Source organism: Lampetra fluviatilis, chromosome 7 (assembly GCF_964198595.1).
Source record: "Lampetra fluviatilis chromosome 7, kcLamFluv1.1, whole genome shotgun sequence".
NCBI lineage: Eukaryota > Metazoa > Chordata > Hyperoartia > Petromyzontiformes > Petromyzontidae > Lampetra > Lampetra fluviatilis.
In genome coordinates, this window is record NC_136281.1 from 5,694,167 (window position 1) to 5,710,919 (window position 16,753).

Sequence of the window (16,753 nt, forward strand, 5' to 3'; positions counted from 1 at the left end):
GTTGCATGTGTGGGTGTCTTCGGCTTTTTAATTCAGCATGTGTTAATTATTAAGAAGGGTTGTAAAGGGAGCATGCCTGCCTCTCATTGGCATGCTGTGGCTGAAACTCATGCACACAGTGCGTGACTCTTGCACCCCATAACTTCAGCGGCTTGACAGCTGAAATTGTTGAGGCTGGGCATACAAGATCTGTTAAGCAACATTCAACTAAATTGTAACAGTGCTTATAGTGAATTTTGGATTGGGGCCAGTACTCTGTGATTGTCTTTGGAATCCCATGATCCCTTGGGGGCCTTGCATATTATTGTTCTTGAGATCAAGTTTACTTTTGGTTGTAATATATTTCTTGGCAAAAGATGCAAATGATGCTTCCACCCAACCACTCACTGAATCCAAGCGCTAAATTGCAAGCTCCTTTTATATCCCACATCCGTTGACCAAATTGGTCTGCGCTCACACACAGGTGCATCAACTCACTGCACCCTAAACAATACACGGGGCTACGTACGTTGCATAGTTTCTACACAGTGAACATATTGGCTCGCAACTTGATTTGAACGGATTCCGTATTTGTGCTGTGAAAACCGAATAAACTGATCCACCATACAAAGCAGCACCCTAATCTTAACTTGTGCACCGCTTTCTAAACTTAATTATAATCGAGATATATTCCTGAAATGATTTCCCAAAACCTACAGGCCTGTGAATCAACACGCAGTCTCTTTGTTTTGATGGAAATGTGTTCATATAGTGACAGTACCTTGAATTGCATACAACACATAAGGGATGCAGGAGTTTAGAAATTGGGAATGGTACTTTCAGAATGTGGCTAAATGTTTATATATATCATAAGGATCTTAGGCTGTCGTGCTGTTATTATTTGCTGCCTACGATGCCATATGTTAGTGTGACTGGGTTCTGACTCTTCATTACTCATAGCTTGTTGAGATGTACCCCAAGCCTCAGTACTTAAGTGCAATGTTGATACACAGATATGCACATCTCCACCATCTGTTTGGCAACTCAGGTCTCGCTTGATAATAGGACTTCGAGTCTCAATGGCCTCTTATGTTGGTTATAAATAAAGGTCGACCATCCGTCTACCTGGGGTGCTGGCAGATTGAATAGCTCACTACAAACCAAGCAATCTGAGTTTGATTGTCGGCGACCGCTAAAACATCAGTAGCAGGTGATATCTGAGCTGGTGCTGGGCCCCTCTTTACCAACTTACACTGACCAGCATCGTGAAGTATGGTCAAACAACCTCCATGACCGATACGCATCCAGCCATGGATTGACAAATTAATACTGTTATATGTCTAATTGATTTTTTTTACCAGAATTTGCAATGGTCTTTACAAGGGGTCGTCAAGAATGGTACATTAGGCTGTGTATGTAATTATTTGCTGTATCTACGTGTCTTCCTCATTGAGGATTAGCAAATGTAAGAATTCAAGCATTTTGAACATGGTGAGATTTGTAACTGTACCTTTAAAAACATGTTTTTTGTAGCTGGCTACCATCTGACATAATATATTGCCAACAAAAAACTATTTTAAATGCTGAAAGGAAGCATTTCTTAAATGTACCACAATTTAATATTTTAAATTGCCACTGTAAACAAATCAAGACTCACAATTATAAATTAGTGTGCCCATGGCCGCCACTGTCACACCTGCATACTTTTGCTTATTCCATGTTTAGTACAAAATAATGACAGGTAATTTCACTATAATTTTAAGAGTTTTGGTGGATGGCTGGCTGGAGGGACGGATGAATGGACGATCACTTCCAATTGATGTGTGGGCTGCTAGTCAACATGAAAAGCAGCGCTGGAAAAAATCTGCTTCTAATTAATGGCGACTAAAGAAATCAATAATATCCAGAACACAATTACCATGTTTTGCAAACAATGCGATACGCCACAAAACAAACGTAAAGCTACTGTGTTTGTGTGTTGCACGGTACATCATAGTCTTTGAACATCTTTTGTTAAGTACTGCCGGTGCCGATGAGCGCAAAGCTTTACATACTTTATAAGAATATTATTTGTCATGTCACCTTTGCAGAGTGTTTCAGGTCATTGAATAGGGACATACCATCGTGCGTGATGCAAGGGGGAATCGTGAACTTTTCAACAACAACAACAAAGGCCACCCCACAGAGACGACAAAGGCCACCCCACAGAGACGATCACCCCTCTCTGTTACCTGTGTTGCTCTCGCTATGTATCTTGGTGATATCTGTCTGCTAATATGTCTGTCTATAGTTTTCTGGTTAGATTTTATGTCGCTATTTCAACAACAACAAAACCGCGCTGCCGGTACACGCTGTACTTGAGTTGACATCTGTGACATCTCAGTCATTTGTACCCTAGGCGACTGCGTGCACATACATAACGTTTGTACATTGTGTAATTCTATTTTGACTCCTTTCTGCGATCACGTGAGAGTTATGGAGTCTGTGGCAGAGAGAAACAATGGCTCTTTCACTTGTATTGTTTAAACACCCTTGAATTTGTGTTGAGTGTGAAACTTTCAAATGTGAAACATTCTGGACCAAGTTCAGTTTCAAATGCTGTAGCACTTGTAAAAACAAACTACTATATAATATGCTGCAAATTTTTTACATTCTATATTTAAATGATGTATCTTTTTTGCAGTAAAAAAATACTTGCAAATGCACATTTATTAGTTTACAGTGTATACATAATTAAGACCAACTTATAGTCACAATTACATAATTGACCTTATTCTATAGTTACTACAACATATGTCGAGCAATAAACATGAAGGGAATGCTTTAGCAAAGATGACCCATGAGAAATACAAAACGAATCTTGTTTGTCATTAACGTAACCTCATGGCAGGAAAATAAAGCGGTAGTCTCATGTTTTATACACGACAATTTGCATTCATATAGCTACTAAATTAAACCATTTATCAAGATGATGTACAGAAACATTGGTTCAGATTTATTTTATACAGGTATCAGGGACGTATGGTCAGGGGAGGCAGGGGAGGCAGAGCCACTGACATATTTGTCCAGAAGGATAGGCAAATGGACTTCATTTACAAGTAAAGGTAAGACCATGCAATATATATTTTAATTTGTGTCGAATGAGTATGAATAGTGGAACTGCATTCGCCTATAAAACGTGAATCGAATACGTAACTCATCTGTGTGCGCGTGTTGTAAAGAATGCTGATATGAAATATGAAACATAGGGCCGCCTAACCAATCGTCATTGTGCAACCTGCCAATTGAATGGTGAATTGAAGCTACCTCGATCGGGTTCATATGTGTGTAAATCTGGCTCTGATACTAGCCAGTGCCTCCCCAACCATTGACCTCACCGCACATCACTGACAGGTAGAGAGAGAGGCTGTTGGTTGAGATAGAAAATTATATTTTAAAAAACTTTTTAAAAAACACGCTTTAATGAAATGTACCGTACTAGTAATGGAAAAACTCCACGACTCCAGGAAGTGGCCCCCCGAAGCTTGCCATAACGTAAGGGACCGTGGCCAATTACAGCCAACGTCAGTTTACCATGGGCAATTAGACCCAAGCCGAAACATAACATTTAAAAAATAATGTTTTAAAATATGTTTTTTTAATGATAGAATATAGTATTGTCATCAGTATGACATAAGTATACCAAGTTTGCAGTCGATATCACATTGGGATGTGGGTAAAAATTGAGTTACAAGATTTGAGGATACAACAACGACAACAACAAGAACAACAACAACAGAGTGAGTTAAATAAAAGTGTGTAATAATAATAAACACGGAAGCTCTTAAGCCTGGACCGGAACGGGGGCAATAAATCAAATGCACAGATGGCGAGTGGAAGGAAGTTTCAGGTTGGGGGCAGCAGAGGACAAAGGGCGACCTCCCGCAAAGCTAAGACTGACTGGGGGACTTTTGCAGGAAGTCTTAGTTCTAGATTTGAAGCTTTCGTGACTGCAAGGATTCATACTCTTAGGTTTTTTCGGTAAAGTCACAGCTAAATTTACTGTGTGACGGTCCCACCTGATGGCGGAGACTTGTGTTGCCTCCGAAACGTCGTGATTTATTATTATATTTCTAAAACACTTGCACATTTCAAGAAACTATCTATGAACGGTTGTGATTTATTATTTTACTAGCAGAAGTACCCGGCGTTGCCCGGGTGAAAAATATATGTCTTAATAACCTTACATATATACACAGATACTAAGGTATTGTCAAAGCCCGGTGGGCTTTGACAATACCTTTCACCACTCACAACTCACCCTCACCACTCATCCTCACCACTCCCACTCACTACTCACCCTCACCATTCACCATCACAACTCACCAATCACCAAACTCCCTCACCAATCTCCCTCACCCTCACCACTCACCCTCACCACTCACCCTCACCACTCACCAATCACCAATCACCACGAACCCTCACCACTCACTCTCACCATTCACCATGACCATTCAGCCTCACCACTCACCACTCACTCTCACCATTCACCCTGACTATTCAGCCTCACCACTCACCCTCTCCCTCACCACTCACGCTTACCACTCACCCTCACCACCACCACTCACCCTCACCACTGACGCTCACCACTCACTCTCTCCCTCTCCACTCACCCTCACCACTCACCCTCACTACTCACTAATCACCCTCACCACTCACCACTCATCCTCACTACGTACTACTCACCTTCACCACTCACCTTCACCACTGACGCTCACCACTCACCCTCCCCTCTCACCCTTCCTACTCACCACTCAACCTCACCACTAACCCTCACCCCTGACCACTCACCCTCCCCACTCACCACTCACCCTTCCTACTCACCACTCAACCTCACCACTGACCACTCACCACTCACCCTTACCCTCACCACTCACTCTCACCACTCACCCTTACTATTCACCACACATCATCACCACTCACCCTCAACATCAACACTCACCCTCACCACTCACCCTCACCACTCACTCTCACCACACCCTCAGCACTCACCCTCCCCACTCACCCTCACCACACACCCTCACCACTTAACCTCACCACTCAACCTCACCACTCACCATCACCACTCACCCTCACCATTCACCCTCAACACTCACCCTAACCCCTCTCCCTCACCACTCTCCCTCACCACTCACCGTCACCACTCACCACTCACCCTCACCACTCACCACTCACCCCTCACCATCACCACTCACCCTCACCACTAACCCTGACCCCTCACCACTGACCACTCACCACTCACCCTCACCACTAACCCTCACCATCACCATTCACCCTTACTACTAACCACTCAACCTCACCACTCTTCGTCATCACTAACCTTCACCACTCACCCCTCACCACTCACCCCTCACCCTCACCACTCACCCTCACCACTCACCCCTCACCATCACCACTCACCCTCACCACTCTCCCTCACCACTCACCACTCACTTTCACCATTCACCCTCACCACTCACCCTCACCACTCAACCTCACCACTCAACCTCACCCTCACTACTCACCATTCATCCTGACCAATCACCACTGACCAATCACCACTCACCACTCTCCACTAACCCTCACAACTCAACCTCACCACTCACCCTCAAAACAAACGAATCTCTCACCACTCACCCTCACCACTCAGCACTCACCCTCACCACTCAGCACTCACCCTCACCACTCACCCTCACCACTCACCCTGACCACTCACCCTCACCACTAACCCTCACCACTCACCCTTACCACTCACCCTCACCACTAACCCTCACCATCACCACTCACCCTTACTACTCACCACTCAACCTCACCACTCTTCGTCACCACTCACCCTCACCACTCACCCCTCACCACTCACCCTCACCACTCACCCTCACCACTCACCCCTCACCATCACCACTCACCCTCACCACTCTCCCTCACCACTCACCACACACTCTCACCATTCACCCTCACCATTCAGCCTCACCACTCACCCTCACCACTCACCGTCACAACCACCACTAACCCTCACCACTCAACCTCACTACTCACCCTCAAAACTAACGACTCTCTCACCACTCACCCTCACCACTCAGCACTCACCCTCACCACTCACCCTCACCACTCACGCTCACCACTCACCCTTACCACTCACCCTCACCACTAACCCTCACCATCACCACTCACCCTTGCTACTCACCACTCAACCTCACCACTCTTCGTCACCACTAACCCTCACCACTCACCCCTCACCACTCACCCCTCACCCTCACCACTCACCCTCACCACTCACCCCTCACCATCACCACTCACCCTCACCATTCAGCCTCACCACTCACCCTCACCACTCACCCTCACCACTCACCCTCACCACTCACCACTCACCGTCACAACCACCACTCACCCTCACCACTCACCCTCACCACTCAACCTCACCACTCAACCTCACCCTCACTACTTACCATTCATCCTGACCAATCACCACTGACCAATCATCACTCACCACTCTCCACTAACCCTCACCACTCACCCTCACCACTCACCCTCACCACTCACCCTGACCACTCACCCTCACCACTAACCCTCACCACTCACCCTTACCACTCACCCTCACCACTAACCCTCACCATCACCACTCACCCTTACTACTCACCACTCAACCTCACCACTCTTCGTCACCACTCACCCTCACCACTCACCCCTCACCACTCACCCCTCACCCTCACCACTCACCCTCACCACTCACCCCTCACCATCACCACTCACCCTCACCACTCTCCCTCACCACTCACCACTCACTCTCACCATTCACCCTCACCATTCAGCCTCACCACTCACCCTCACCACTCACCGTCACAACCACCACTCACCCTCACCACTCACCCTCACCACTCACGCTCACCACTCACCCATCAGCACTCACAACTGACACTCACCCTCACAACAACCACTCACCCTCACCGCTCACCACTCACCCTCACCACTCACCCTCACCACTCACTCTGACCACTCACCCTCACCACTAACCCTCACCACTCACCCTTACCACTCACCCTCACCACTAACCCTCACCATCACCACTCACCCTTACTACTCACCACTCAACCTCACCACTCTTCGTCACCACTCACCCTCACCACTCACCACTCACCCTCACCACTCACCCCTCACCATCACCACTCACACTAACCACTCTCCCTCACCACTCACCACTCACTCTCACCATTCACCCTCACCATTCAGCCTCACCACTCACCCTCACCACTCACCACTCACCGTCACAACCACCACTCACCCTCACCACTCACCCTCACCACTCAACCTCATCACTCAACCTCACCCTCACTACTCACCATTCATCCTGACCAATCATCACTGACCAATCACCACTCACCACTCTCCACTAACCCTCACCACTCAACCTCACCACTAACCCTCAAAACTAACAACTGTCTCACCACTCACCCTCACCACTCAGCACTCACCCTCACCACTCACCCTCACCACTCACGCTCACCACTCACCACTCACCCATCACCACTCACAACTGCCACTCACCCTCACAAAAACCACTCAACCTCACCACTCACCCTCACCACTCACCCTCACCACTCACCCTGACCACTAACCCTCACTACTAACCTTCACCACTCACCCTTACCACTTACCCTCACCACTAACCCTCACCATCACCACTCACCCTTACTACTCACCACTCAACCTCACCACTCTTCGTCACCAAGCACCCTCACCACTCACCACTCACTCTCACCATTCACCCTCACCATTCAGCCTCACAACTCACCCTCACGACTCACCCTCACCACTCACCACTCACCGTCACAACCACCACTCACCCTCACCACTCACCTTCACCACTCAACCTCACCCTCACTACTCACCCTCACCACTCACCCTCACTACTCACGCTCAGCACTCACGCTCAGCACTCACCACTCACCCATCACCACTCACAACTGCCACTCACCCTCACAACAACCACTCACCCTCACCGCTCACCACTCACCCTCACCACTCACCCTCACCACTCACCCTCACCACTCACGCTCAGCACTCACCACTCACCCATCACCACTCACAACTGCCACTCACCCTCACAACAACCACTCACCCTCACCGCTCACCACTCACCCTCACCACTCACCCTCACCACTCACCCTGACCACTCACCCTCACCACTCACCACTCACCGTCACAACCACCACTCACCCTCACCACTCACCTTTACCACTCAACCTCACCACTCAGCACTCACCCTCACCACTCACCCTCACCACTCACCCTCACCACTCACCCTCACCACTCACGCTCACCACTCACCACTCACCCATCACCACTCACAACAACCACTCACCCTCACCGCTCACCACTCACCACTCACCCTCACCACTCACCCTCACCACTCACCCTGACCACTCACCCTCACCACTAACCCTCACCACTCACCCTTACCACTCACCCTCAACACTAACCCTCACCATCACCACTCACCCTTACTACTCACCACTCAACCTCACCACTCTTCGTCACCACTCACCCTCACCACTCACCCCTCACCCTCACCACTCTCCCTCACCACTCACCACTCTCCCTCACCACTCACCACTCACTCTCACCATTCACCCTCACCATTCAGCCTCACCACTCACCCTCACCTCTCACCACTCACCGTCACAACCACCACTCACCCTCACCACTCACCCTCACCACTCAACCTCACCACTCAACCTCACCCTCACTACTCACCATTCATCCTGACCAATCATCACTGACCAATCACCACTGACCACTCTCCACTAACCCTCACCACTAACCCTCAAAACTAACAACTCTCTCACCACTCACCCTCACCACTCAGCACTCACCCTCACCACTCACCCTCACCACTCACGCTCACCACTCACCACTCACCCATCACCACTCACAACTGCCACTCACCCTCACAACAACCACTAACCCTCACCGCTCACCACTCACCCTCACCACTCACCCTCACCACTCACCCTGACCACTCACTCTCACCACTCACCACTCACCGTCACAACCACCACTCACCCTCACCACTCACCCTCACCACTCAACCTCACCACTCAACCTCACCCTCACTACTCACCATTCATCCTGACCAATCACCACTGACCAATCACCACTCACCACTCTCCACTAACCCTCACCACTCAACCTCACCACTCACCCTCAAAACTAACAACTCTCTCACCACTCATCCTTACCACTCTCCACTAACCCTCACCACTCAACATCATCACTCAACCTTACCACTCACCCTCACCACTCACCCTCACCACTAACCAATCTCTCACCCCTCACCACTCACCCTCACCACTCACAACAACCATTCACGCTCACCGCTCACCCTCACAACTCACCACTCACCCTCACCACTCACTAATCACCACTCACAATCGCCACTCACAACCGCCACTCACCCTCACCACTCACCCTCACTACTCATCCTCACAAATCACACCCTCACCATTATATTTTTGCCCCAGTCAACGCCGGATATTTCCCATTCGTAGCAGTTCATATCAACTCTATAACCAACTTATATTAAACGGGAACAGCGCGATCCTAAAGTAATCTACAACCTTCGATTAGTCCTCTGTGCGATTCAAAGAATCGATTCCTGGCATGTTGGGGGTTTACGTTTTGAATGACAGAGCTTTATTTTCATTGGTATGTTATGTTTTAATGTTTTCAGGAGTTTTTAATTACATTTTTGCCCCGGTCAACGCCGGATATTTCCCGTTCGTAGCAGTTTATATCGACTATAACCAACTTATAGTAAACGGGAATCGTCCGATTCTAAAGGAATCTACAACCTTAGATTCCTTTGCGCGATTCAGAGAATCGATTCTTGGCACGTCGGGTTTAAAAGTAATTACACAGTTGTATTTTCATTGGTATGTAATGTTTTAAAGTTTTCAGAAGATTTTAAATGTATTTTCCCCCCGGGCAACGCTGGGTATATCGAGTTTATACCACAAAGTCGTCGCTTGACACGTGTGGGGTGTCGAGGCCTAGTACCGTGCAGAGCCTCCGGCCTCGCCTAGATTGCCCACCCGGCTGAGGCTGGGTACTGGGGCCGTTACCCCCCCCCCCCGCGCTACAATAATACTGTCTAATCGCTATAATTTTATTATCTACCGACCCTATAATAGTAATTGCACACATTGGGGTGGGGGGGGGAGTGAAGAGGACGTGAAACTTTGATGAATTTACCTCAGAGTCGCGTGTTAATGCGTGCGCATATTTTTAACGGGAATTAAAAATGGCGTCCACCCCGCAGTGAAGGCATTGCTACCCGTTGCCAGGGGCAACCACCGTGGGCCGCGCCGGTCGGCAATAGTAAATAAATAAATAAAGCGTTAAATAAATAAATAAAGAGAAATCGCACTAAATCGATAATCGGTCCGATTTAAAGTTTAGAGACGAAAAATCAGAAATGCCTAAGTTTACCGCGGGGCCGGGGGCGTGCCCACCTGCAAAATTTAATCTCGGCGAACCCCACGGTCCGAGAGCTACATCCCCCGCAAGGGAGCGTACGCAGACGGACAGATGGACGGACAGACAGACAGACAGACAAAAAATGAATTATATAGGTTAGATTTCAATAATGTTTTCGATTATTTTAATTATTTATTTTAATTATTTATTTTTTACCTACGTGACTTTCATAATCAACGTTTTTGGGTTTAGATCGCGTTATTTATAAATGTGTCGTAACCCTCCACCACCCGACACGGCCAATCAGTAAAAAAGTGTCACGTTGACAAAAGACAAATAGTTCACTGCTTTAGCCCACCGGTGTGTTGAAGCGTCAAACCACAACATTTACATTGTAAACCCAAAAACGTTGATTATGAATAATATCGGTCGCGAAAGCCTACGTGTTAAACTACGTGACTTTATCGGAAAAAACCTAAGAGTATATATACGAACGGTTTTCTATTCGTATACATTGAGTAGTGAAGGTGTATGTTGTTGAACTTCTTTTATACCAAACCATGCTAATCGAAGGTGATAAACGCGTTGAACAGTCAAAACTGGCTATGTATACTGATGAACATTTTTATAATCTCTGTATTTTTTTTTTTAAAAGACGACTGCCACCACCGCATGTTATACTCATTTCCCCAAATACTCTGCTACTTTTGCTTTAACCTATCATACGGCATCAGCAATGTCACCAATCTATTTCTGTCTCTGCCACGTGCAGTAGTTGCTACGTATACTCACCTGTTCATAAATTTAGATCAACCACAGCCGTTCAAGTACCCTGCCCACCGAAACAAAGCATCTTTGTGGCAGATCCTCTTGGCTGATTCATTACTTCTAAACACAAGCAGCAACATCAAGTTTGACAACTTCGATCCTTGCTCGCATAGATTAAGGCGTTGTGTGATCTTGAGAGGATCGACGTGATTCGCATTTCTCTCTTCACCTGAAGACAATGCTGTCTGGTGCATTGTTGGTTGAATGATGATTCACCATGGAAGTGGAGAAAGACGGTAAACTACCATTCTTGGATATTCTGTTTGAGAGGAGGCCTGACGGATCCTTGGGACATTCTGTCTACAGGAAAGCCACCCACACAGATTCCTACTTGAAACCGGATTCCCACCACCACCCATTTCAAAAGAATTATCTCATCAAAAGCTATACCACAGAGCCCATGGCATTTCTGACAAACACCACCTGACCGGTGAATTAAGAGATGTACATCGGGCCCTCAGGATGAACGGATACTCTGACCGTACTATCCACCAAGCTGTCTCTCCCACCACACAGAAACAGCCACTTGAAACTCCGACCAAAACCATCACGTTACCATACATAGCAGGCGTGACCAAAAAGATCTCCAAAATTCTAAACAAACATAAGATCCAAGTCCGATTCAGTACAGTGCATAAAATCCGTGATCTGATTCCATCTGTGAAGGATGTCGTTCCTGACTTACAGTATCCTGGAGTCTACAAATTGAGTTGCATTTGTGGTGATTGCTACATTGGAGAAACGAAACGTCATGTTTCTGATCGTGTCCGCGAGCACAAGTCAGATCTGAAACACGGCAGAACTGATTCTTCTGCCGTTGCCGATCATTGCTACAACTCGGTGGGCTCTCATGAAATTGTCTTTTCCGAGACCAAGGTTCTCTGCAAACCTCCCGGCTACCATCAAAGGTTTGTACACGAAGCCATACAAATATACAAACACAGACATAATTTCAACCGTGATGATGGGTACAAACTTAGTAATCATTGGAAAGATGTTATCAACCACGCAAAAAAGACTTAATTACACTTTTTTGGACCATCTTATCTGACAGGCACTATTTTACTTTACTTTACCGAGTGTTAACATCCCCAGTTATTTTTTGGCAGTGCTCTCTTCATTGTTCAGCCAGCATTGGTATAAACATGGGCATTTTCGTTCTTTTGTCTATCATGTGTATCAGACCTCCCCTCCCCCCTCTCTGTCCATTGTGTTGGCGTGTGCAGCAGCAACCGCGTCCAAGCCGTCGTCCATTGTTTTGGCCCCGCTCACCCCCCCTCCCCCTCCCGATGCGTTGTACTTAGCACTCCGTGCTGTCTTTGAGCCCCGCCCCCCTCCCTCCCGATACGTTCCATTTATTGGCTACCACATTCTGATGAGCTACCCCCCCTCTCCTCCCCCCTTCAACTTGCTTATAAGGGATTACTTCTTGAATCATTGCCTCACTTGATGCAGCTAATTCGGCTGTGACGGTCCCACCTGATGACGGAGACTTGTGTTGCCTCCGAAACGTCGCGATTTTTGTTTTTATTTTATTTTATTTTCATTAAGTTTGATGTTTTACCTACGTGACTTTACCGAAAAAACCTAAGAATATGATGATAAGAGTTGTTCTCGCAAGGAAAAATGCTACAGGTTCAGATATGTTAATTTTGTATTTTCGTGTTGTGATAAGTCTTGGGAAATGATAACGCGTTTGTGTATTCCTGTATGTAGAGTCACTCAAATTATACATGTGCATTACATACATCTGTTAAAATTAGGATAACTGAAAAGGTAAAAAAACTCATTAATTAGCCAAAATAACGCCAAATATACGAATGGCCTTAAGCTGACATAACTACAATTCAGTGTCGTGTGTTTTGCTCTAATTGTCGCTGAAATATTTTGTGAAATTACAATGCGATTTCCACCTTAAACGGTTATTTAATTGCACATATTTCATATACATTTTGAATTGCAACGGATATTAATTAAATATAATGTGTGATTTTGTTTGTACTGGAATGGCAAATGTAATTCATACACAATCTAACACATGCGTTCCAGATGTCAGTTGAACAAAGCCAAGTATGTATGCTTGGGTTAACTTTTCACCAAATTCTGTGCGAATTCCAAACTTTGGTTACGTAGCGCTTACGGAATAACAGCCACGGTAATGAAAGGCATTGAAATACATTTGGGGAAAACAAATCGGTTGCATTGATGAATATACACTTGTGTATTTGTTAGTATCTCAATGATGTTAGAAGGCAGCAGGACTTATAATTATACTGGTAGGAACCTCCTGGTTACACCAGCCCACAGGGGATTATTGTGTCCGTCGTGCAGGGAGGGGCTGGGTGGGGAGGGAGGGGCTGGGTGGGGAGGGGAGGGTGGGGAGAGGCTGGGTGGGGAGGGTGGGGCTGGGTGGGGAGGGGCTGGGTGGGGAGGGTGGGGCTGGGTGGGGAGGGGAGGGTGGGGAGGGGCTGGGTGGGGAGGGTGGGAAGGGGCTGGGTAGGGAGGGTGGGGAGGGGTTGGGCTGGGTGGGGAGGGGCTAGTCACCCCGTGGTGCCCTTATAAAACGCAACGTTTAACCTACTCACGCCGGCCTGTGCCCGCCCTCACAGTCGGGCATATTCGCGGAATATACCACGCCGCCGTTGACCCTGGCCATTGACCGAGCAACCCAACGTTCCTACCAGCTCCCTCCACAGGAATGTGTTTGGGAAAGGCGGTGCTCTGGGAGCAGAAACGTGCTATTCTGAGTGAAGTTTAATTCTAAGTCAGTCGTGACCTCTGGCATGTGTTCACTTGTAATAAAAATCTAAAGTGTGCTTGCCAGTAAATCTGCCAAGATGGTGTAAAATTTGCCAAGGCTTGCATATATTGTTGTGTACTCACCAAGTAGAGGTTGAAATTTTGTCTTCTCCAACCATTGTGAATATCAAACAGCGATGATGCTAAGAATGCATTTGCAATATGTCCTCGGAGCTGTTGGGAAATGTGCCTCATTTTTGTATTTGTCAAGGATCCCTTTGAAGAATTAGTGAATTGTGGTCATTGTGTCCGAAGATGTATCTCCTTGCCTGGCTGCCCTTATAACATATGCACTGTTTACTTTCTTCATGCAATCTCAGTGTAGCTGTTCTATCTCTGTAAATGTGTTTTTATATTTTCTAGATATATGTTGTTTAGGCCTTGGTTTGTGAGAGCTTGGGTGACTCCATGACTTTCCACTCTACGAATGCACAATGACCAATGGGAACAGAAAATCAGGAGAAACATTTGAGACCATCCAGAAATTGTAAGCAATCCAGGCTTTGGAAATGTTTCTCTACCATCGATCACATACATACAATGAAAAATATTCTGGAAAAATCCAATGAATATCGTGTAACATTATGCCTTGCTTTTGCAGATTACGATTCAGCATTTGACTCGTTGAAACACGATGAAGTTTCCCAATAATTAAGACCGATATAAAAAAGACATCAATAAATAACGAAAAACATTTTCAACAATGGAACAGCCACAGTGAGATTACATGTCACAATTAAACAAATTACATATCAGAAGGAGAGTCAGGCAAGGAGAGATACTTTCACCAAAGTTCTTCACAGGAACATCAGAAAATGTTTTATTCCATAAATTTAATTGGGGAAATAAGAGCGTAAACATTAATGGATAACCATATATACATCTCAGTGTTGCTGATGATACAATGATTACAATAACAAATGGAAAATGAATTATTGAAGGTAAAGTCACCAACCTTTCGGTCACCTACGTGACTTTATCGAAAGAACCAACGAATATGGATTCCTGCAGTCACCAAAGCTTCAAATCAAGATTGAAGGTAATTGTTTTAAAGTTCGGATCACGATGAAAAAAAAACTAAATTCATCATCAACAAGTTCGCTGAAAAAATTAAAATATTTGTTTGGGAGACAACTGGAAACGCATCACAATATATATATACCTCGTGCACTTATTAAAGGTGGACTGGGAACAAAATGATATATCATTTATACATTTGTTAAAATATTGGCAAAACTATACAGTTCCTTTTGGCTGTCTACGAAATAACAACACATGTAAGAGAATACAAATACATGTCGGCTTGTGTAAGATTTTTCCAGACTTCAAATTGAGAAGATGGACAATATGTATGAGTTTGTCCAGCGGGTGGTGTGAGACTGATCAATGGCGGGATGCGAGCATTGTTGCCTGCATAAGATTATACGAATCCAAGGGCAAACAAAAGTAGGTGACACGTAAAGGATGAGACAAGAGGTCACAATAGTTCGGGTATCTACTCAGGTTTGAGGATATCGTGATAGCTGATGCAACAGAAACCGACACACGATGGAAAATAGGAAGAGCTCAGAGCAGATTGGAAGACGTAGTCGACAGAGACTTGGCACAATTGGACCTAACAATACCAACAGCAGAGAAGGAGATGAACGATTTCAAGAAGTGGGTGATGAGCAGCCTCTAGTTGCTCTGAAAGATTTGAAAAGTACAAATTCTGCGTGAGCATCGTTGCTGTGTGAGATATTGGAAGCACGATTTCTATGCCAAATGCGTGAAATGTACGCTTTAAACTGAGCATATTTATATCGTAATGGAGTAACCATTACTAACCAAGTCAAAACAAATAAAAGATAATTTGTACTCATGAAACCCCTAAGGCTGAATCCCACATATGGTAGATTCAACCTCCAACAAACAGGCGCATGTAATACTCGACATAGATTGACAATTATGCCATGGCAAGTGTCCTCAGTACAAACATGGATACTTTGTCATAATTTCAACTGGTGAGAGGCTTGTTTTGATCAGTTAAGACACCACGAGGGGAGTCATCAGGGGGAAGAAATTGATTATTTATTTATTTAAAGTAAATTACCAATCCCATTGATGCCTGTAACATACTGAGTCTCCATCTAATTTAAGCGCATGCATTTTGCATTCCACCGTAGGCCTCAAGACTCAAGAGTACGTTCGTTGAAGCAAGTGACCGATTCTGCGGACACCTTGAGCATACAAAATACAGGGCTTCCATGAAACGCCCCTCTACTTTTATTGAAAGCAAAGCAATTTAAGGTAAATTACGCAATAATACAAATCACAGTTCGTCCTGAAGGTGGTGTTCGCCGACAAGCGCCCGGTGGCCGGGTGACCCACGTAACCCGGTTGGGCCCAGCCCGGAACGTCTACACGGGTGAAGGGGCGTGTGCGTGATGCCAGTCAGTATGGAAGGGAGAGAGGGATGAGTCTCGGACAGGCTGAACACCGGCGATGGACAGACTCGCTACGTGGACGTTGGAATGCCCATGTCACTGGTGGGGAAGGGAAGGTATCGACTAGACGTATTCGGTCTCACCTCCGCACACAGCATTGGCACTGGTACCAAACTTAACACTCAAGCATCAGCACCGTCAATATCTGGGCACAGTTCAAATATGTCAGC